This window comes from Alligator sinensis, unplaced genomic scaffold, assembly GCF_000455745.1.
Source record: "Alligator sinensis unplaced genomic scaffold, ASM45574v1 scaffold375_1, whole genome shotgun sequence".
NCBI lineage: Eukaryota > Metazoa > Chordata > Crocodylia > Alligatoridae > Alligator > Alligator sinensis.
This window is the reverse complement of record NW_005841928.1, coordinates 2,157,999-2,177,772: the sequence shown is the minus strand read 5'-3', so window position 1 is coordinate 2,177,772 and position 19,774 is coordinate 2,157,999.

Sequence of the window (19,774 nt, the reverse complement as noted above, 5' to 3'; positions counted from 1 at the left end):
GGGTGGTTCCTCCTTTGTGGGAAGACTGCCTATTCATATATCCCAGCCAATGCCACAGGAGGCCCTCGTGCTCTAGGCCAGTTGACTGTCTGGCAACCAGGTATGCCTAAGACCTCTAGTAAGTGTCACCGGAGAGGTTCGAAGGTGCTAGATGAATCCTGTGATAGTGACATAAACCTCCTAAGTGAGGCCGAGGTTGTGTCCTTAGCAGTTTTCCTAGTAGGGATGCAAGGCCTAGTAGTAGACGCTGAGAGGCAGCTTAGTAAAGTGGCCTGTGCCCTGGCAAAGGGCCTAAATACAACTTCACAGGCCCTAGCTGCCCTCAATATTGAAATGAAAGAACTAAGAGGAGCTACTCTGCAAAACAGAGCAGCCATAGATTACTTGTTGCTGAGGCATAACCACGGATGTGAAGAGTTCGAGGGAATGTGTTGTTTTAATTTGACAAATAACTCCGAATTAATAGTGTCAAAAGTGCAGAAATTAAAAAAGGTTCTGTCCCACATTAAGCAAGGGGAAGGATTCGACTTCTCATGGCTTACTTCTTGGCTTCCTAATTTTTCATGGCTTAAGCTAATTTTCCTATTAATTGTGGCAAGTACGGCCAGCGCAAATAAATTGCAACTGTTTCCCTTGGGAAAATCATGGAAAGAAACTCTCACCTTTCCCTTGTTTCACTGCAGCTTCCAAATGGAGAACACATGAAGCAAGCGGGGCTTCTCTTTGTCACCTAAACTGATCCTGATAAGCACCCCTTGTTTCAGGCGCACCTGGCTAAACCCCTAGGGACAGAGGTAGGGCTGGAAGCCATGTCCAGCAGAGATCCCCTGAACTTTTACTATGCATTTTCTACTTCAGGAACAGCTTTGTATGTTTTGAAAAAGTATTTTATCTAACCAAGGACATAGAGTAGGTTGTTTAGGCTGGGGGAGATCGCTTGTTGCTTAGTTGTTTAATTGCTGGCCTCGCTAGAGGAAAAGCTATATCAACAAAATTCTGGAGCTGGAAAGGGGGTTACTTGGGGGGGAGCTGGAAGGGGGGTTACTTGCTGGGCTTGCTACACATTTCATCACATCAGCAAGTTTAACCTATTACATAGCTATATAAGGCAGACGCCCACTGGGGTGGGGGTGCTTGATTTGCGAACGATTGCCAAGCACCACTTTCTGTGCAGAAATAAAGATTAAGTTGGATCCTTCACCCCTGTGTGTTTATTGGCACAAGTGCACCGGGCACGAACTCACTGTCCTTTGGGGACAACACTAGCATCCCGGCATGCTCTGTGGGCTGGGCGGGGCTCTTTGTTCCATAGCAGATCTGGCTCCTCCCCTCTGCTCTCTGGCTGGAACTTGGCACAGACTGCAGGCATTCCTACTCCCCTGCCCCTCTGCTCATCCCCTCTGCCTTAATGATACCTCTCAGCATTAGCTGGCAGACCAGATGCTGGCTAAGGTCCATGCTGTGGGAAATGGGACAAAGGGAGAATCAATAGGTAGCTGGTAATGCCCATCTGTTGTTTTCTTAATGAGGTGATAAACACTGAGTTAGGGGTGATAAACACTGTTATCAATTCCTTGCTGGGCTGGTCAGAAGTGGGGGGAACCCCTCCTTAATCAGAGTATCCTGCCAGGGCCTAGCCACACACCCCTCAGCTCAGCACTGTACAAGGGAAGGGGGAGAGCTGCTCTCAGATCCCTTGGCTTCTAGCTTGAGCCAGTTCAGGCACGTGACTTCATGTCTGGGATGTCTGTGTAGTTACAAACTGATTCAGCCTAGCCAGGTTAGACTAACCTGCATATTGAATCAATTCAGGCTAAGCTTTTTGAATGTCTCTCCCTAGCCAAGACATGATTAACGGGTTAATCACATGCACCATGTTCTCCCAAAGGTGGAATCCCCAATCATCTAACCAGGCTTCCAGATACAGAAGCACCTGGTTTGCTCCACCAGCTGGGAGCTTCAGTCAGCTGATGGTACTCCCAGATGCAGGAGCACTTTGGTGTACTCCCCTGGCTGGGAGCAAAACTTGCTATTTGCCAGTACAGGGGGTGCCCAGGATCAGCAAAATTGCACAATGTGATCTGATAAGGGATTTCACAATTGTGCCTCCTGCCATGCACATGACATGTGGCATGGCCAGAAGTGTGATTGTTGGGATCCCACGATGCCTTTACTTCAATGGGACCTTAGGGCTTAGATAGATGTAACCTTTGTCCCATCTTGTCAACTATTTTTGCATGACAAAAAGAAACTGGCCACATGTTCATCATTTTCATACTTCCTTTTTCACTAAAAAATGGCCCATCTGCCACAAAAATGGTGGATCAGCAATAAAAGGTTGGGTTTTTTTCAAACAGCAGCTTCTTTCTCTGGGTCAAATTTAACATGTGGTCAGGTCTAAGACCCCCTGCTGTCCCATGGTACTCTGTGTTCCTTCCTGCCCCCCTACTCCAAGGTGAGGAGAGGGAGAGAGAACAGTTGGCTGGTTTCCTGACAGCCTGCCCAGCAGGGAGATCCTGGAACCAGCTTTCAGGGTGCTCAGTTCCAGTTGCTGGTTGGCAGCAACATGACAGGGCTGCAGTGGTGACAGGAACTTTCTGGCAGCACCAGTCTCTAATCTTGGATCATTGCAGGGGGCTCCAGTGTCTGTCTGCCTGTGACCCCTTTAAAGTTCCCCACTCTCAGACATCTTGAGCTCAGAGCCACCCATAGTGGCAGACAGGTGCTGTCCTTGGGCTGCACGTGAGTGGGGAACTTTAAAGGGCTTGCAGGTGGCATAAAATGGGAGTCCTGTGAGTTGGGAACATCAAAGGGCTTGCAACTGAAAAGTTCCCAATTTGCAGTTAGCCAGAGAGACTGCCCTCCACTATAGTGGTCTCTGGTCTCAATCAGCTGTTGCAAGGGCAGCAATGGCTGATCGGGCAAGCCTATCTGCGAACCTGTCCTGTTCACTGACAGGCTCCCCTGGGGTTGGGCAGAACTAAGGAGTAGCCCCCTATCACCTTCTTGCTCAATTGTCTGCCTTTGTGGAAAATGTTGTGTACCACCCAGAGGGCATATGTGCCCATCCCTAGCACTGTATTTTTGTAGTGCTGCAAACTTTGTAGCACTACAGAAATAATGCTGGTCAAAGGCCTTAAATATTTCCTTATATCTCATTTCTTATTTTCTGCATGCCAGTGCAATATCTAAGCAGCAAATACAATGTGGTATCAAGACTTTGATTCCTCTACTACAGGAAAAAAAAAGCTTTGGTGAAATCCTGTCACCACTGGACTTCAGGCAATTTTTTGCCATTGACTTCAGACAAAAGAGCTGGCCCAGTTCACTGTGATTTATAGAAGAGTAGCTTTTCCAGAGAATGGAAATTAACCTTCATTAACGGATTATTAGGGAAATGCTTTTCAGACTCTCACAAGCATAAAACAAATCGGGTTTTTTGGAAAAAGAAAAAAAAAATAATAAGCCAAGGAGGGAAGAAAATACAAACTATAACGAAAGGGATAAAAGTAACTTGATATTACTTCCCCTGAAAAAATATTGTGATAAGAAATGGAAATATCAGACCAGAACCATAGAAGGTATTAAAGGATAAGTGTTATGATATTTTCTACTTATGGCATTTATCTGTCCTATGTCTCAGATCTCAAAGTCTTGTTCTTCTAGATGACAAAATACCATTGTTCTTATTTCAGTAATTGAAGTGCAGCAATACTTTTGAAGACAAGACCATGAAGAAATGTGTTATGCCTTCCATTGTATACAAACATGGAAATATCAATATTCCTTAGATGAAAAAATTACATTGAGAGTAGAATATCCTGACTGTTGTAGACCTATTCAAAGTAAAGGTCACTGCCAAAAGAGCAGTCATCTTGAATTCCAACTAATGCAGCAAAAAGTACATATTGGCGGTTCTAGGAAGTCTACTGGGGCTAAATCACATTCACATGATTGGATTAAATGTTTGCTTATTTGTGATAGACAATGCACATTCATTAGGGAAGATGGATACATGATATTTTTCATTGGAATAAATCTAATTCGTCCATTAGATGAGCACATAAACAAACATGTAGAATGTGATTTTAGGGATTTTTCTACTAATATTCATCAAACATTTTCTCCAATTAATTTGGCCTAAGGGATCATCATGACGTATGATTATTAGATTTCTTCCTGACAAGCTAAAACAAGATCTAACTGGTTCCTTTAGCACATTATACTTGGCTGACCCTTTATATACAGGTAAGGTACTCCAGAAGTAAATGAATCCTAGTCAAGTCTGCCTGCAAAAATCACTTTGCAAACCAGGGTCTCATGCAGCATGTAGAATATCTAAGCATTGTACTAAAAAAACTACACAGAGCTCAAAACCAACTTGCATAAGCTTGTCCTCCATAAAAACTGGAACATATTAAACAAAGAAAAAAAAACTCGAAGAAATTAGAAAATGTGTCCTGCAATATTAATACCTTCTAGGATATTTCCCTTTTCTTTCTTATGGAATGGGGGAAGGGATGAAGTTGGGTAATAACTGGAAAATGTTGAAAAAAATCATGAAAAATGCTGTTTTTGGAAGGGAATTTTTCTTTCTTTCTTTCTTAGACATTGTATCCAAGTATAATTTGACCAAATACATCCACGTGAACAGAACCAAAAATCAGGTCATAATACAATGATCAATTGATAAATTGATAACCTGACAGTGTGGTTTGAAACTTTCCAAGAGTGGGTAGCGATGAACAGTTAGCAGATTTCAAAGGCAATAGGCATCACACTGAGAAATATATTTCACTGCTTCAGATAAACCCTAAGAGACCTCAGTGGAATGTCTGAAAGAAAGTTGCTTATTAAATTAGGTCCAAGATCATATCTTTTTCTATTATAGTAGCATTTTAAATGTACTAGGCACAGTGCAGATGTATAAGAAGTTGCAATTTATGCCCCAGAAGACATACACACTCTCACTAACACCTTTATTTGCACTTGGAGTTCAATAGGTAGAGTAGAGAATAGAGAGCATTAGTGTCATGGCCCCTCTGACACACTACATTCACAAGATATGTTGTTGTGCAGAGTACTGGGTGATTATTACAGAAGCTCCATAAGGGTTGTTCTTCGTAAAATAAACATGCCTCAGTCTATTTCAAAGTCAATGGGCATTTATGATGATGCAGTTTTCTATGTAACATTTTTTCAGATCAGAGCTCTCATTAAAATTGGATTTTAAATCTTTTGCACCTACTAGATTTTCATGAATATTATGAGGCTGCTATTCATGCTGCATTTCAAATTCCAGCACTTGAACTCAACTTGAGAATGAGGTGAAAATCAGAGGGTTGAAAACAGATTTTTTTATTTTATTCTGCAGTTGACTGAAGAAACTAGAGTAACATTTGTCTTATTTTTTTCAAGGGCCTGAGCATTGGATTTTCTGTACAACTCACTTCCAAGGTCCTAAAGCAAACGTTCATGTGAGAGTCTAGTAGGAAATGAAGTATCTGCTACTATGCCTGTAAAGAACAGTATTCTGATTTGAAGTGAGCATGGACTATATTTGCTCATTTAATTTTCCACATTCTTTAGGTCTTGCTGATGGATGATGTTGAGTATTATGATGTTTTGGTGGCTTAAATTCAGTTTTCTAGAAACAATCTCCTTTTACATTAAAGCTGAATTGGCAACAATGTTGGCATTGTGAATGTTATCTCATTAGCTTGCACCTAGAGAAAGGAAGTTCTTCTTGCAAAATATTTTGCATTATAGTTAGATCACTGATTATGACTGGTCTACTTAATTAGTTCTAGAGTTGATATCTGATATGCAGAAGTCAACAGCACCAGCATCATCATAATTTGTGTTTCCCCCATGGAGTCTTTTCCCCATGTGTATGTAGGACAGTGAGAGAGAAAGATAGACTTCTAATAACTGAAAGACTGACTAACACCCTTCTCTACCCCCATAAACTGGAATGTCTAGTAATTTCTAAGTGGCTCCAAATAATATAATTTTTAAAAGTGATCAGTTATTCTATATTTTCTCAAAAGCTTTCAGGCACAAAATGTTGACATCAACATGTTATTTCATATTTTGAAGATTAAAATTGAGATTATCTGAAATTTTAGGTACACAAATTGCCCAAATAAAAATAACAATGATTTTCAAGTAAATCATTCTGAACAAACTTGTAGCATTTTCTTGTAGTGCAAGTTTGTATCAGTTTGTTTGACTTAACATTTTTGTTACCTCCCATTAGAGTCCTGGTGTGGTACCAATACTGCCACTGATAGCTGATCAGTGTCAGGCAGCGGCTGCACTGGGGCCCATTCCAACTCCAGTACAGTCAACCCATTCATTTTAAAGCATGATGGAAACCAGCCACAGATTATTACATATTTTGTGTGTAATAACCCTATGGCTGGGTTTGCTTTTTGTTGCACCATTAATTGTGTTAACATGTGGTCAGTTTTCACTTTAAATTAAGTTTAACTGGTTACCTGAGTTGCAGGTGTAATGTCTGTCAAGGGCCTAAGTATGCTGGCTGGTGCTAGTGCCATCAGCTTCCTCCTGTGAGAGTGCTTTTTGTGTCTCTCTAAAATATCCTTAAAAGTAAGATGATTAGAGAGGATGCAGCTGCCTCTAAAGTAATTGTCCCCTACTTTTGCTGGCCCCAAGGAGGGGAATGTTGCCCTCAAATCATGGATTTTAGACCACTGGTCTTAAAGAAGGCTCCTGAGATGCATGGAAGAGCTCTAAATTTGATCTTATAAAGCATGGACAGCTTTCACAACTTCCAGTGAAGAGTGCATGTATGCAGAATTTAAGAATTTCTTATCAGGCCAACATTTTTGATGAGGCTCAGATCTTCAAGAGAAAGGCTGATATTGGATGAAGGCCCAGAATTAGAAGGGTGCCTAAATAAGACTTGAGTATAAATTTAGGTTAAAATATAGTTCTTCAAAAGCACTTTTTTATTTCTTATCCAGCAGTCCTATCAGGTTTGAAAGTAAGACTACTGGTAACAAAGATAATTTAGGTATATTTTCTAAGTGACTGTTATATATAACTTTTGCCCCTTTCCTACACAATTTTGAAATTACATCCTTTTTCTTTGATTTTCATTCTCTTTAGGCTTGGTTTGTTTAGGCATATGAGGAGGAAGAGGAGGCATTAAGGCTTTTATTTAGCCATTCAGCCAGGCAGCACAGAAGAAGAAATGACTATTTTTTAACTGAATGCACTGGTAGCAATGTACTAAAATACCCCAAAATAGTTTTATTTTTCAAACATTCCAGGGGAGCAAAATGTAGAGTTTTTAGCACACATATTAACAGCACCAATTATACATATGACTGCTGCTCTTCTCCATCTCTGTGTAGTTTGGCAGATGCATTTTTATTTCTCAATGCTATTTTGCTCAGTGTGTGAAATCCAGTAAAAATGAGACTGACACATCACGAGTAAAATAATTTGTCCAGGGTTTTTTTTAAATGTTTCCCATAGGGTCTGTCAAGCTTATTAATTCTAGTTCTGTACATATATAAGTTCTGCAACTGGCTTCTGGATCCATTTTAGGTCTACTCACAATTTGTTAGGGTTTGCTCAGTGATGCTTGTGTTACTTGTATACTCATTTTTCTATGGGTTCTCTCTCCATTTCCTGTTAGCTTCTTCCAGCAAACAGAAGTAATTTAAGAAAGGGCATGTCCTTGTTCTGCCTCCCTTTCTCCATACCAGCTGGTTAACAGAGTAGCAAGAGCTTTAGAGCAAGCTGCTTAATGGTTTTCTCTCTCTGTCACAAACTTATTTTATTTCACTGCCCTTTACACTTCCACTAGATATAAAGTGCCATAAGCAGAGTCAATAAGTAATGGAGAAGATGAAAGGTCAGTAATTATGAGGAACACATACATAAAGGATGATAAAAACTGTCTCCTTTGATGGATGAAGATGAGTTTAATGTCTGGTCTCGATGATGCAATGCTGAACACTATTCACCCTGGTCTTCACTGACCAGTTAGTCATAGTCAGTGTGGTATCTGCTAATTGTCTCTGTGTAATTCTGTTAGAACATGACATCATTCTGGAGTATAGATATGGACTATTAGGTTGTAGTACAGTGAGGATTCCTTTCTTTCTGGACCTAAAACCTGAGCTGGCTGTTTGGTAGAGGACTTGACCCTATGTGAACATTGGTGCATTTTTTTTGTCTTCACTTACGCTAGTAGGTCTGATATTAGCTTGGTTTCATTATATTTTACATCAGAAATTATCATTAAATTAAGGATGTATAAATCATTTTTTTGTTTTTGATAAAATAAATATGTTCTGCTCCTTCTTTTGAGCCATTTGGATGTCTGTCTTCCTTGAGTCATTCAGTCATTTGGGCTTCTTTCCTACTTTTGGACATTTTATTCCACTATCTCCCTAAATTGCGTCAGTCTAAACTTCAGAAAGAGCTTTCCTTCAATGTACTTTTAAATCACAGGAATTGCATCTAGTTGCATTTGTTATCCAAACATAACTGACTACTGTTTGCTCATGAATAATATAAATATTAGCCATTAAATACCATCTTAATTGATATTATACTAGTGTAAAATTAAATAGCTGTGTTCATTTTATAGTAATCAAATCCTTACTGAAGACATTTAATTTAATGTGTACCAAAAATTGTTTGCTAAGAAAATTCTACTGAGACTTACTATCGCATTTTCAACCTTATCCTGGGGCATAGTCAGTTAGTTAAATTTTAGATCTTTCGTTAAGGAATATGAAATACCAAGCAATTTTACATGATGTTACATGATTACATATATGTTTGAATCTAACAATGTAACTATTTACTTTTTAAAGCCAGCCCAGTGGTGGATTTACCATGAAACAAAACATATGAAGGCACGGGGTCCCTCATTTTGTTTGTGTCCCTCCCTCCCACCCACCCAGCAGGTTGTGGATTTCTTCAGCCATTCTGGCCAGAAATAATGGCCACCGCCTGTCCCCCAGCAGCCGGTGTGCCATACTAATTCCCCCACGGACATGCCATGGAGCGGGAGGTATGGCCATACACTCTGCTTGGATCACAGGCTCCACTAACCGTAAATCCACCACTGAACTAGCCATTGCATCAAACATTTTAAGATATTTGAATAAGTCATTTCAAGCTAATAGTCTGGCATTTGCAAAGATTATTTTCCCTATTTCCATTTTAATTGGATGATAATAAAAATTGTAAGTCATCAAGCAATTTGAATGCACGGTTTCATGTGATCGGTTTAAAAAAAAAACTGGGCATCTTTGTGTTTAAGTATTTGCCATGAATGTTCGAACTCTATCTGATGACCAAGCCAGTACATGTTTTTAGAACTTTGACAATTATCTATCATTATTATCGTCACCCAGAGTAAAATGATATAATCTATTAAAGGGCCAGATGTGAGACTTAATTGTATTAATTTGATGGACCCTGATAGTCCCACAGCTGTGCTCTGAAGACCTCAACTAGAATAAGGGAATTTCTTCTCTTCATTTACCATGAATATTTTTAAGTTGGATTCTTTAGGAAGAGTATGGCTTTGTGAATGTGTCTGTGTATGTGTGTAAGTGTATGAACAAAAGTACACTTAGAATGGCTTCAAGAAGAGGGGTAGATATTGCAGAGGACCTTGCAGTAGTTGTTATACTGTAACTGTTATATGTACATCATTTTGTTGCAATGTAAGTATACTGCTCCAACTTTAACTCTTCTTAATCCAGGATTGGGTAACTAAGCTCACTTGTATCATTACATGTTCATGAACACATTACTTTGACTCCAATGAGATCTGGAGGCTGAGTGCTGATCAGATGTTTGCTGCTCGCAGCCTTGCAGGCCCATCAGAGTAAAAAGCTCTGAAAGGCCCCCAAGGCTAGAAGCCATGATCAGTTCACAGTCTGAGCTGCAGGGGCACATCAGAGCCTTTGACTCTGATATTCCTCTTTGTCTCTGAGTAGTGGCAAATCAGGGCTCCCAGCCTTTGGGGCTCTGTTGGAGTCAAGGGTTCCATGGTGTCTCCATTGAGCAGCAGCTAATTGCAGTTCCCAGGTTTGGGGATTCACGGTGATCAGCTGATGGGGATCTCAACTGTGGGAGCTTTCTACTTGCCAGTTCAAGGAGAGCCTGGGATCAGAATCTCTGGCTCCTGCACCAGCAACATAGCATGATGGACTCTCATGTGCCATCCCGGAACCATACCTCCTGCTATGCATGTGGGGCATGTCAGGGAGTGTGATTGTGGGAATCATGCATCAAACTCCCATTTTGCCTTTAATTGCATGTGTCCTGGGTAAATGTATCTCCATAGCCTAAATAATGGCTACTGCCCATGTTTTTTAAAAAGGGCTGTGGTTGCTGTCCTTAGTGCTGAACTCAAGGTAGTCTTTGTGTGTTAGGCATTAGGCACTGCCTGTAGACCAATATGGCTACAACCAGCATCTCTGAAACATGGCAAATAATGAATTTAGCTGTTTTTTAAATGGAAACTTCATCATTTTACATGAAGGAAGCACACCACCTTGGAACCTGAAAGCTAACACTCTGGCTCCTGCCTATTGTTCCAGCGAGATCTGCATGTTTACAGAGCAAAAAGGTGCCTTAATACAAGAGAAATGTGTTGCCCAGGAAAACATTCCATCACCCTTTACTTCTGAGAAATATGAAATGTCATAACCAGAAGGAAAAATAATTCAACATCCTGCTTGACACCAGATGACATTCAGGTAAATAGACTGTTCCAACTTTTATTTGAGCCTAATTTGCACAAAATGAACTATTCCAACCAGGAGATCTTACAACACCTTTGGCTTTTCTGTGAAATATGAATTTTTATTTCCACCTAGGAGAAATTTTACAATCTTTGAATTCTTCTATGCCTGTGGAAGGGTGCGTGTGCCCGAAAGCTTGCAAATAAAGATTTTTTTTGCAAATATCTAGTTGGTCTAATAAAAGATATCACCTCTGCCATGAGTTCTGAGGCTTTAGACAACACGCTTGCTAGTTTCTGGATCCAAATGTGGCTTAAGTGGCAAATGGCTTACACATTGTTCTGAATAGAGTAATTCTGGGCATATGCAAAGACTTATCGTAAAGTGTCTAGGGACAATTTTGGTAAAAAAGGAAGGAATATTATGAAGATTAAGTGGCTCCAAAATTAGGCAGTTGCTGAGCAGAGGAGGCTTGCAGTTTTGGAGTTAGGCACCTACTGTCCACTTCTGCCTCTGAAAAGATTCAGAAGGCATGCTGTACAAGTGAATTTCTTTCTATATCCTATTTTTTCATCCTATATTTTTATTTCCCTTTGTATGGTATCCTGTAATTTATCATTCATTTTATGATTTTTATTACTTAAATTTTATAGAAGTAATCAAATAAGACACTAATTTCAGCAAAGGTTAACAGTCTTACCAACTCATGCTGAAAAGATCATCAGTCAAAAACAATCTAATCAATTCTGAAGTTTAAGGGTTATTTTTACATGTTACAAAATGTCTTTGATGATTAATTCTTTCACTCTATTCTTGTAAGAAGTATTTTAAATGCTTTATTGCATTATCTCCTCACTGATTGCTTGCTTATTCCTTTTCTTACTTTGTAGATGTTCTTGATTTTAAGACTCATTCAAAACATTTAATGAGCATATTATTTGAAGTAAGATACATTAGCAGTATGGCTCTGCTACTATAGAAATCCTACTATAGAACTACTTATTCTTGTTCTGACTTAGGTATAAAATATATGGTAAAAGAATGCTATGTTTTGGCGATAGCCCAAGCAGAAATGAAATAACAGTGTTCTATTCTTTTTCTAATGTTTCTTAAAGTTCTAAAAAACTGTCATTTTAATTTTGCAGCACAGACAAAAACAACTACTGTTGTGTTTGCTTCTTTGAAGGGAATGGGGAGGTTTGAATTGAATGATCAAAAAAGGATTTTTTTATTATAAAGAAAGCAAAACTAGTATGTTCTCCACTATATTCCCTAGGATGTTGTTGACCTTGGCTTTGACTTATTTCTAGCAAACCTTAAACTTTCATCAAACCTGAGTTGAAGATTAGATATGGGTTTATGGCCTAACATGCAAACTCAGATAGGGAAGCAAGATTTTAGAAACCTATATAATTGTTCTTGAAAATGTTGATCCCCCCCGTGTGATAAAATTAGCCTCCCAGCTGTTTAACATTTCAATACTTTTTGCCTCTGAGATTTTATTTATCTGTAAAACTATGAGAGATATTATTGATATGGATTTGTGTGATAACTAGACCATCCTGTCCAGATATTTTTTTCCAAAAAAAAAAAAAAAGACTGGTCTCTGCAAATATTACATTATTGTGATTAAATCTATGACTTTTCATGTTTCAGGGAGTCTCAAGTGCTTTTTAAGTATAAAAGCATCAATTGCAAAATATACATTTCTGTGAGTAACTGCAAGAACATTCATAAACAAGAAAACAAATAGGAATATTAGTTTTAATATATCAGTGGATATTTAATGAAATTAGATTATATTCTGAGCTTCATCATCTTAGTACCAGTTGCTCTATATTTATGCATCCATCCAAATGCAGGTATTTTCACATACACAGGTATTCTATTTTTCATATACTCATCTCCAGCATTATTTTGGCCCTAATAAATGTAAGCAGATATTGTGGAAATGCAAATTAGATTGTGAGTTTTTATTTTCCCATACATTATTATGAAATATTGAATAGTTGACATGCAAACAGCAAATAATAGAAGATTCATGATAATCATTAAATTAAGTAAAGTAATTCAGGAGCTGCTGTATTCATTAAGATTAGAGTAGTCACAATATTGTAGTTTTGAATATAGTAACTAGCCACAATTTTTACTTTTCTACTATTGAGTAGTGATGAATTAACAAAAAAGGACTACTGTAAACATAGGCATTTCCCAAAGAGAGAAACAGCAAAAGGTATATAGCTGAATACCACATAACTCCAATATGGTATGTGATGCTGAATATTTCTGATAGATCGTTGATCAGTGTTAAAATGTATATTTTAACCTAACAATTTATTCTTTCAGATTGGAAGAGTTTTATTGCAGTAGAAGCCATTAAAATGTCAACACTTAACATCTCTTATCACATATTTATTTCTCCTACAGAAAGAACAGTTGGTATCATGATTTTTTTAAACCCACATTTGGTCGCAGGTAGCAAATACTTTTTAGCAGTGACTAATTTAATGAGGTATTACTGACTCATACAGTACAGACATGTTCTTTCAGTGCCTGGTCGTGATACTAAGGCACATTACTTTAATACATACATAGTCAGTTTGACTTTAATCGGATAACTCTTGTTGTAAAATGCTATTCACAATGGGTAAGGGTACCTGGCTCTCATTTCCTATATAGATGTCCTAGAAAGGGGTATAGAAAAGTAGAAAAGTATGTAATGTAGAAAGATAAATCCTTAAAGAAAGACATATCCATCAATTATGCAAAATACAAGATTATTTGTAATGATACAGCCTCTGTTAGAGGTGAACTGTATTTTTGCACTGTCAATAATGATTTTTTTTAAAGAAAGGATTATATGACTGCATAAATCTTTGTAAAATCCCATTAGTGGTATTTTCAGGAATAATCTAAGTAGAAAAGCATCTGGAGTAAATGGAAGCATTAGTCCAGTTGTTTTTAAAAATTACCCTATTGATCGTGAGCCAAAATTGGGCAGTACAAGGATAATACCACAACATAGAGATGAAAAATCCTTTTCTCTTGGTAGGCTTTCCAACAGTCTACAGAATAGGATCATGAATCTTATTTAATCTTGCAAATGTCATATACATTCTGAAAATTGTTTTTACTTGTGTTTCATTACCAAGATAAAAAGGCAGACTTTTGGATATGTATTTTTATATCATCAAAGAATCCTTGTCTAAAAACAGAATTGAATACACGCATTTTTATTGAAAGATTAATCTAACATTCACACAATTTGTCAGGGTGGGTTGCTTGTGCTATGGTGAAGGGAAAGACTAGTCACAGTGAGAACAGTTAGAAAGGAAATAACCATTAGAGAACTAGGGTCATTGTCACAAAGGTGGATTTCACTTCTCATTGTAGTCCATCAGATTGTATGGTGAACTTGCATGGACTAGCTGGTGCAAAGGGATGGATTTCAAATTCCCTGGTTCCCTGGACTGGACCCCATGCTAGACTTAGAGGAAGAATACATAAACATTTATTAATGCATTAATGTGATAGATGGATGACTAGGAAAGAAATGACTGTCATTTGATAGAACCCATTATAAGGGGCAAGAAATGACCTGCAGGAAATGGGGAATATTATAATTTCTGTCAAAAGTATTCTATGGAGTCTGGACAAAGAAGCTTGTCTTGGGGATTATTGCCAAGATTTGCCAACTGGCCTTTAGGGTCTCTGGTCTCTCCACTCCCTTTTGAAGACAACAAGAAGGGTCAGCCATGCAACAGTTACATAACACTCTGTTTATTTCATGTTAATTATGACAAAAGAGATATCACTAGTTTGTAATACTAAAAAAATCTTCAATGAGCTAGAATTTTACATTGTCTTTTCTGCTCCGTTTGAATTATTTCTTCTCTACAGATCAGTGTACAGTCTAACAGATCAGTGTACAGTCTAACAGAGAATGTAATCCCATCCATACATTTAGCATGTCATGCCAGTTATACCATCTTACAAGTTTTATAAAAGGAAGATATATTTGGTGAATAGAACCTCGCCAATTCCCTTCTGTGCCCCTGTGATGAACTTATAGGCAGCCACAAGGTCGCCTCTCAACCTTCTCTTGCAGAGGTTGAAAAGGTCCAGGTTCTCTAGTCTCTCCTTGTAGGGCTTGGTCTGCAAGCCCTTAACCATACGAGTGGCCCTTCTCTGGACCCTCTCCAGGTTATCCACATCCCTCTTGAAGTGTGGCGCCCAGAATTGCATGCAGTACTCTAACTGTGGTCTAACCAGCGCCCGATAGAGGGGAAGTATCACCTCCTTGGATCTATGCGTCGTGCATCTGCTGATGCACTATAAAGTGCCATTGGCTTTTCTGATGGCTTCCTCACACTGCCGACTCATGTTCATCTTGGAGTCCACTAGGACTCCAAGATCCCTTTCCACTTCCGTGCCATCCAGCAGGTCATTCCCTAGGCTGTAGGTGTGCTGGACATTTTTCCTCCCTAGGTGCAGCACTTTGCATTTCTGCTTGTTGAACTGCATTCTGTTGTTTTCTGCCCACTTGTCCAACTTGTCCAGATCTGCTTGCAGCTGTTCCCTGCCCTCCAGCGTGTCCACTTCTCCCCATAGCTTTGTGTCATCCACAAACTTGGACAGAGTACATTTCACTCCCTTGTCCATGTCACTGATGAAGACATTGAAGAGTATCAGTCCAAGGACCGAGCCCTGCGGGACCCCACTGCCCACACCCTTCCAGGTCGAAACCGACTCATCCACCACAACTCTCTGGGTGCGACCCTCTAGTCAATTCGCCACCCACTGGACTGTGTAGTCATGCAAGTCACAGCCTCTTAACTTGTTTACCAGTATGGGGTAGGATACCGTATCGAAGGCCTTCCTGAAGTCTAAGTATACGACATCCACCCCTCCTCCTGCGTCCAGGCGTTTTGTAACCTGGTCATAAAAAGAGACTAGGTTAGTCAGGCATGATCTGCCTGCTACAAACCTGTGCTGGTTTCCCCTCAGCATAATTTGCCTGCCGGGCTCTCGCAAATGTGAGCCTTGATAATTTTTTCAAAGACTTTGCCAAGTATGGAGGTGAGACTGACTAATGTATTAGCCTTCATTATCTTTATACAACAAACTTATACAGGTCCCCAAACACATCAAGCTAGTTTGACAAGTTACCCGCCAGTGGCTCTGCAATGATGTCGGCCAGTGCCTTCAGTACCCTCGGATGGAGCTCATCCAGACCTGCCAACTTAAAGGCATCCAGTTCTTCCAAGTGACTCTGCACCATCTCAGGGTCTACGCATGGTAGTCTGGCGCCTTGCTGCTGCCTCTCTACAACCCCAGTGAGAGACTTGTCGTGCCCCTTGCTTAGGAACACTGAGGCAAAGAATTCGTCGAGGAGTTCAGCCTTGTCCCCCCTGTCCGTCACCAATTGTTTCTGCCCATTTAACAGGGGTCCTATTCCTCCCTGGGCCTTCCTTTTACTCCCTATATATCTAAAAAACAATTTCTTGTTGTCCTTTACTTGGGATGCCATCCTCAGCTCTGTGGTAGCTTTGGCCCGTCTAACTGCCTCCTTACAAGTGTGAGAAGAGGAGGTATATTCGTCTTTGGTGATCTCTCCTTGTTTCCACTTTTTATGCGCTCCCCTTTTGGCCCTTAGGCTGCCCTGGATTTCTCTGGTCAGCCAAGGAAGCCTCCTGGCCCCTTTCCCTCTTTTTCCTTGCATCGGGATCGTCTCGCTTTGTGCCCGAAGGATTATTTCCTTAAGGCACAGCCACCCTTCTTGGGCTCCCATCACTTCAAAACTCCTACTCTGCAGTGCGTCCTTGACTAATCGCCTGAGTTCATTGAAATCAGCTTTCCTAAAGTCTAGCACTTTCACCCTACTAGTTACCTTACCCACTCGACGTTTGCATTGTGATGCATATAGTAGTATGCATTGTGATTGATCCAGGGTGCAAGGTAGTAATAAATGTTTATATAAGGTTTTTTTTTAACTTACTGGCAATAGTAAAGAACAAGTGATAGTGATAATATGTTAAGTTTTCATTTCAGTATGACAGCTTTCAAAGTGAAACCATGCATACTATATTAAAATTAAAAGTCTAAACAATATTGCATTAAATGCAATAAACAATATTGCAATATTATTGCAATATAAATATGCAATATTTAAATAATATAAACGCTGGAATACAGGCAAGGATATGGAATTCCTTTGTCCATTTAACTTCCTTTTTTGGTATTACCTTCTACTATTTCACACCCATTAAAGATAAATTTATCCTTTTGGATAGGACAGGATATAAATCTAAGAAATGAACTAATTAATCAAATGAATAAGGGAATTTTAGAATCTTATAAAAGTTGCTTTCTGAATATTGTTCCCCTTTCAGGTATCATTCATCACTCATCAGATATAACGTTGTTTGTTTATATTTCACTATTACACATCTTAGAATTTTTTACTACTCTATGGCTGATTTTCATTAGTCGGCATGGAGCTGCTTCTTTTTTCTCTCTTCAACAACAGTATAATTTCAGTATAGTTTATAAAAATATGCAATAACTTCCCCATGCAGAAAATGTTGTAGACTTGACACAGTATTTTAAAATACACATGTTCATATTTTTATGCATTTTAGTAATGCTTAAAGCCCCCTACCAGGGTTGATCTGCATTTTCCTTCTGAAACACTGAAAACAGTAAGAACACACAGTAAGTGGCAATATAAAGGTAAAAAATATATACTAGAATAGCAAATGTTATTTTAAGGCAGAAGAGATGCAAATGTTAAGGAAACTATACAAAGGAATAAATATATATGCATCTAAAAGCATTGTTACGTATATGAGCTACAATAACTGCATGGGAAATCTAAAACAGATGCAGGGATTCCCTATTTGAGGCCAAAAAGTGGGTGCATTTTTCCTCAAGGACAGAATTTACATGATACTTTATTGATGAACAATTTAAGAGCTTGGCTGAATGCCACTGGGCATCAATTACAAATCGTGCAATGACCTGGCATGAATTTACAGTCACAATTAATGAGATGTCAACATTGTTGAAAGAAATGTATTGATGTCCAATAGTGAAGTAATCAGACCTTCACGAGGCTGGGCAATATGGACATCTGTTAAAGAAGTGCAATCTATTTAAACTGCCATGCAAAGATTCACTATACTTCAGAAAGGGGAAGTAGGATGCCACCAAGAAGAACAATAATATGAAAGTCTAATTATTGCAATGATGCAAGTGAACCACATTCCATAAGCTTGCAAACAAGATATTTTTCCAACTATTTGAGTAGGTTTAATAAAAGATATCAGATTTGGCAAAGAACTTTGTCTGTCATAAGTAGTTTACAGAATTTAAACTTGCTAGTTAATGTATCCTGACATCTCTATTTAAAAAATATAACCTTTGAAAAATGTTTTTTTTCTTACTCTACACTTCATCCTTAATAAAGCTGAACATATTTTCATCTATGATTCACTTCAATATTCAACTCTATTTGTTCTCAGCCTAGAAAGACATTCAGTAGTAAAGTATTTGCTTCATAGACAATGTGCATTTTAATCATTTCCAGGATCAGCATAGAATCATGGTAATTACTACAAAAAATCCATTTGAAAATGAAATGTCTCTGGGCATATTTATAACCTTTATATTCACATTCTGAGAATACGTGGGAGATGGAGCTTTTCTGAAACTGAAATTGTCCTTCAGTAAACATTAAAATTGCATGTAAAGATATTCGTGGTAGAAGTGCTTCTGTGCACATCCAGTCAAGGAGCTGAAGAAGACTCCACTTCAACTAAGCAGTTAAACACATGGCTAACTTTAAGTACATGAGTATACCCTTTGACTTTATTACCTGGTGATTGTCTGATCCACCATGACAAAATTACCCAGGTCAGATGTTGACTAGAACAAAGCAATGTGTTCATTGTCAGTTTTACAGTAAAGTTGTTATAAAGTCAAATAGGTAAATTTGGGGAATCATGAACTCTAAGTAGGGCACAGACTAAATTAATTAGATAAATATTGCTATAATTAAACAGAAGTTCTCAAATGTTCTTTTTCTGACTTGAGATGAAGTAAATTCATTCCTAAAACCTTGTTCATCCATATTACATAGAAGTCATTGGATGAAAATGGATGTGATGCAGAGAGCAAGGACCAGAACAAAGATCTGCCCCACTCCCAGTTAAATGCATTCATTACTGGGCAGCAATCTCTGTTACATATTCTCTACACAGCCTCTCTTATGGTTTCATGTCCCTGTGATTCGTGTATTTTTGGTTGAAAGTTGAAACTGTTGAAAGTGCCTCTACACACAGGCTAAGCACAGACATTCAAAAAGCCGAAGGCAGAATCCAGCTAAATTACATGGTTTTCTGTAAGTGGTGCAAGTTAAGTTGGTAGTGAACAAAGCACACATTCATCTTTTGGTGGGTGGGGCTGTGGCAGAATGCCCTCCCAGCATCTCCCCAGACCCTTCTATGAGATTTTTCCTTGCTATTGTTTTCTTACCTGTCTATCAGTCCAATTGCTAAGCAACCAGTTCTGCCTATGTGACCTGGACCAATAAATTCCTAAGGGATGGGGAACCTGCTCCCATTGTTCAGTTTCCTGCCTCTGCAGGTCATGTGACTAGCTCTCTCAACTATATGTCAACCTGGTTGTCTGGGTTAACCTAGCCCTTATTGTTTGGGCACTTACCTCATGGCAAGGGGACAGGGGCCAACACCACCAGGTGACCAGTGTTGCTTTTTAAACTGATTGGTTGGCATCAGAAACACCTTCCTGATTGGACCTGAAAGATAAGGTCACTGGAAAGCACCAGGCATCAGCCAGTGCTTCTGGTGGGTACTTAGTGATGAGGTCACAACAAGGATATATACGGTCCCTTCTTTCTGGAAGGGACAGAGCCATCTTGGAGAGCCATTTTGGAATTCATGGAAAGAGCTCCCGTGCTGAAGCCCTAGGCTCTGGGGGGCGGGGGGCAGAACATCTGAACAGCTGCC